Here is a 5,314-nt window from a genome sequence, read left to right on the forward strand (position 1 = left end):
TAGGCTCTTCCCTGGTTTTGGTATAAGGGTGATACTGGCTTCATAGAATGATTTAGGGAGGATGTCTCCTTTCTCTATTTTGTGAAATAATGTCAATAGGATTGGTACCAATTCTTTGAATGTCTGACAGAATTCAGCTGTGAATCCATCTATCTGGTCCTGGACTTTTCTTTGTTGGCAAATTTTTTATTACCATTCCAATCTCACTGCTTGTTTGGTCTTTTCAGAGATTCTATATCTTCCTTGTTTAATCTAGGAGGGTTGTTTATTTCTAGGAGTTTATCCATCTCCTCTAGACTGTTAAGTTTATATACATAAAGGTGTTCATAGTAGCCTTGAATAATCTTTTGTATTTCTGTGCTATCAGTTGTAATTTCTCCCATTTTGTTTCTAATTAAGTTTATTTAGATCTTCTCTCTCATTTTCTTGGTTAATCTCACCAATGGTCTATCAATTTTACTTCTCTTTTCAAAGAACCAGATTTTGGTTTCATTTATTTTTTATATTTTTTGTTTTGATTTTATTTATAATAGTTCTGCTCTGACTTTGGATATTTCTTTCCTTCTTTTGGGTTTTGGTTTAACTGGTCTTTGTTTCTCTAGCTTTGTAGAGTGTGACCTTAGATTGTCTATTTGTGCTTTTTCAGACTTTTTGATGTAGGCATTTAATGCTATGACTTTTCCTCTTAGCACCACCTTTGCTGTATCCCAGATATTTTCATAGGTTGTGTTACTATTATCATTCAGTTCAAAGAATTTTTAAATTTCCATCTTGATTTTGTTGTTGACCCAGTGATTATTCAGGAGTAGGTTATTTAATTTCCCTGTATTTGGATGGTCTTCAAGGTCCCTTTGGAATTGATTTCCAATTTTATTCCATTGCAGTCTGAGAGAGTGCTTGCTTATAATTTAGGTTTTCTTAAATTTGTTGAGACTTGTTTTGTGGCCTGTCGTATGGTCTATCTTAGGGAATGTTCCGTGTGCTGATTAATAGAATGTATATTCTGCAGTTGTTGGATAGAATGTTCTGTAAATATTTGTTAAGTCAGTTTGTCGAAGGATATAGTTTAAGTTCATTGTTTCTTTGTTGACTTGCTGTCTTGATGACCTGTCTAGTGCTGTCAGTGGAGTATTAAAGTATTAAAGTCCCCCACTATTATTGTGTTGCCATATTCCACTTTACAGTCATATGACTATGATGTTTTAAACATAAGCCTATTCATATGCCAGATAAACTTTAGAAACTATTAATGTCTCTATTACAAAAATTCTGCCTCTATCCTTATGTAATTAGGTTGATTTAGAAAATTAAAGGCCACAGGCTAGAAAAGTGATTTCCATAAATGCAACAAAACGAAAGTTTTTCCAACTACCTCTATGCAATGGGAAATCTTTTTTTTAAGCACCTAATCAATTTCTTCAACTGTACAATGTATTCCTATTTGATAGTTTTCAAATATAGTAACAACAAAATATAATAAAATTAAGACTATATAAAAACCAAGTAAATGGTATGATTCTAATAATGACTAAAATAAAATGATATGTATTATTAATTTTACAATCTATATAATTATATGTTTAAATCTTACTTTACATATGTAAGGTCACTGCCAAGGAGGTTAACCATAATTTCAAATTTTATCGCCAGCCACTTGTGCTATTTTATCATATTTGAAAATATTCAAATAGTGATCTATAATTTTTTTGACAATAATAATTAAGGACCTTTTCTTCTTCAAGATAATTTTTAAAATTAAATGATGTATTGAACATACTACCAAAAACCTTTACTTTTTGATTATGGCCTCTACATTGAAGATCTTTCAGAATTATTTAAATTAATTTTAAAATCTTCCCATGACCCCTCTGTTCAAAGAAATATCATCTTTGAAATAATTTGTGTGAATATTTACAAATCAAAAATTGATTCACAAGACCATATTTCCATAATCACTAATTTTAACATTCTCCTAAACATTTTCTATATCACTTTTCTTGATTATAAAATGTCAATAATATGGACACACTCTTAATATAACAGAATATTTAAATTACATCAATTTCCCATCAACCCACCAAAGTCATTCAATAATTATATTGGCCATTTCCACTGATGGGCAGGAGGCTCTTCCACTAATGGCTTCCATGTTTTCCACTGCATCATTTGTCTTGCCAGACTTAGTTCATTTTTACCCAGGAGAATCTCTCTCCTATTTGGCCACCTTCAAGTTGGTCTTCTAATTTTTGAACATCTGATTCCACTATGCTCATAGCCGGCTTCTCATTAGTAATCTCTTCTGTATACTTTCTGTATACTTTCTCTATACTGCATTTTTACAGATTTGCTCAAGAACATCAAGAAAATTTGTGTACAATATTCTTGGCCTCTCATGTGGACTCTTGCATACCGCAAGGCCAGTGGTCTTCTTCAGCACACTCGCCATGACAGACAAAAATGTATATGAAGTTTGATAATCAATCCGGCACCTCTCAAATTACATCACGATAAACTACTTTTTAAAAACCTGAATAATTGTAACATGATACTAAGTAATCTTAATAAACAATTAAATGTTACAATTTAAGAAAACATTCAACTATAAATTATAATCAAAACATTAATATAGAGAAAAATAGGATATCTAAAGAAATATGCAATAAAATACAGGATAGAACAAAACCAAATTTTTTTAAGTATTAGTAAAATTTGATTTATTTTGCTTCTTAATGTTAATAGCCATCCAATATTCATGACATGGATCTTATACAACATCAGTAGTTTGGAATTATCTTAACAAAGATTTGGTTCAATTACGAGTAGTATAATAGAAAACTCAAAATAACAGTAGCTTAAGCAAGATAGAAATTTATATTTCTTATGTAATCTAAACCAGTCTAAATCTAATATGAAAGTTTTATAATCATCAGGGTTTTTCAGATTTCTTTGCTAACATTGTCTTGTGATCCTCCCCATACATCATGTCAAAAGAGCCTGCTTGAGCTCAACCATCACAGATACATTTCAACATATGCATTTTAGCCTAAAAAAAAGGAAACAAGGATGAAGAAGAATGTGCATTTCTTTAAAGAATACTTGTCAGAAATCACAACATTCCATCGGCTACCACTGAGTCACCTGTACTCACCTAGCCATAAGGGACTCTAAAAATTTTGGTGTTTATTTATTATGTCCAGCAAAAATCAGGATCCTATTACTAAGAAAGAAACTGAAAGTAGTTATTGGGCAACAACTAGCAGTCTCTGCAATAAAGTCATAATTATAAGTTTGGTATTTCAACAGAAAATCAATCTTCTTTCTTCAACAAAGGATGGAAGTGTCACTATTTAAGCCAAGGTCAGAGAATGACTTCTAGAATTTGAGTGAGATCTACAAGATAGGAACTGGGTTTATCTTCAGAACATAAGAACTGGACTTACGTTCTGGACTTTTGTCACGCTCTGAGCCTGAAGCCAGTAGAGCAACTGGTCAGATCCTGACAACAGGGCCAATGGAGAACCAACATATTGATCTAGTAATGTCACTTGAAATTGAATCAAACTGTGCCTGGAGCCATTTCTATTTATATGTGTCAATAAATGTGTTTCCTTGGTATGCAAGAAGAGGTTAAGAGAAATAAATACATAAACACATAATAGAAAGAAAGAAAGACAGAAAGAAAGACAGAAAGAAAGAAAGATAATTTATGTATTTATTTAAGAGAAATAAATGCATAAATATATAATAGAAAAAAGAAAGAAAGAAAGAGAAAGAAAGAAAAAAGAAAGAAAGACAAGAAAAGAAAGAAGGAAGGAAGGAAAGAGAGAGAAAGAAAGAAAGAAAGGAGGGAGGGAGAGAGGGAAGGAGGGAGGGAAGTAAGGAAGGAAGGAAGGAAAGAGTTTGTTTCCATAATGATAAGTCCATTTTTGTCAATATTTTCAAACTACTGCTAGGCACAATACACATAAGATAGTGCCCTATATTCAAAAAGGCAATGCATGTCTGCTTGTTTATTTTAAATACATTCAAAGGTTTATATATTAAGGTGATACACATTTGCACAATCGCATCAGATCACAGAACATTCCTATAAAGAAACATATAATTAATAAAGTTTTAACATTTCATTTATATATTCTAGACGAATGCTGTCTGGTATAAATACAATGCACACCACAAATGTAAGCCACATGTATAATGTAAATTTTTTTCATTAGTCATATTTTAAAAGGTAAAAAGAGACATAAAATTAAATAATATATTTTATTTACTCAACCTGTCCAAATATTAACATTTCAGTCTGTAATCAATATAAAAATATTAAAAATATATTACATTCTTTTTGTCATGTCTGTAAAATCCAGTATGTTCTTTATGCTTGCAGTTCATCTCAATTCAGACTAGACACATTGCAAGTGCTCTATCCACATGTACCTAGTGGCTACCATATGGGATGGCACTGCTCCAGGCTAAGTTAATTCATAGGGATAATCCATTACATAAAAAGTAGAAGTAATTCATCTATAAAGCAACTGGATCTTATAAATTTGTATGTGAAAGAATGGGTACATGTGAAGAAGTGTGATTATGTTTATACTTCTTTAGGTCTTTGTAAATATATTTTTATAATTTATTTTTTTCCTCCATATAGAGCTGAAAATTTATAGGCTAAAAGATCATATAAGCTAAAAGATCACTGGAGCTGTTTTGGTTAAAAGTAACTAAAAACCTAATTTTAACTGACTAAGAGGGGAAAAGAAAAGAATGAATTGGATTGTGTAATTATAAAATCCATGGGTAGGCTCAGATGCTTAAAAGTTAAGATCTAGGAGCTCAACTCTATTATGATCTATGTTGGCTTCACTTTCAATAAGGTAGGCTCTCTTTTTGTGGTAGCTCCACAGAATTCTAGATTTTTGTCCACTTGTTTCAAGTTCAACAGAAAAGAACATGATTTTCCAACTATATCCATAAAACATCCCAGCCTGATCCCTATTGGCCTAAACGGACTCACATGCCTAATTCCTGAAGCAATTATTGGCGGTGACGTGGAAATTTGAGTAAATTGAAATGATTTATTATCTTAGGCCCTATGTCAAAACCTGGAACTGATGACAGAAACTGTACCACCCTGAACCAAGTGTGGACAATGGGCATTTCTTCAAAGAAAAATTGAAGAAACAGATATAAGAATGAAAAAAACAAGCAGCTGGTATCTGTAGGCTGTTAGCCCTACAGTTCTGGAATCTCAGGGGCAGCGCTACTCCCACACCTCTACTCTGCATTGCCTTAGTGAGGCTCTTTGTGGTGACTC

General features: G+C 32.0%; 1 pseudogene; it reads right to left on the reverse strand.

Annotated features, from left to right (window-relative positions):
- Positions 1-2,094: 2,094 nt before the first annotated feature.
- Positions 2,095-2,446, reverse strand: LOC129033910 (NADH dehydrogenase [ubiquinone] 1 alpha subcomplex subunit 5-like; annotated as a pseudogene).
- Positions 2,447-5,314: the final 2,868 nt, after the last annotated feature.

This window comes from Pongo pygmaeus, chromosome 2 (assembly GCF_028885625.2).
Source record: "Pongo pygmaeus isolate AG05252 chromosome 2, NHGRI_mPonPyg2-v2.0_pri, whole genome shotgun sequence".
In the NCBI taxonomy this organism is placed as follows: Eukaryota; Metazoa; Chordata; class Mammalia; order Primates; family Hominidae; genus Pongo; species Pongo pygmaeus.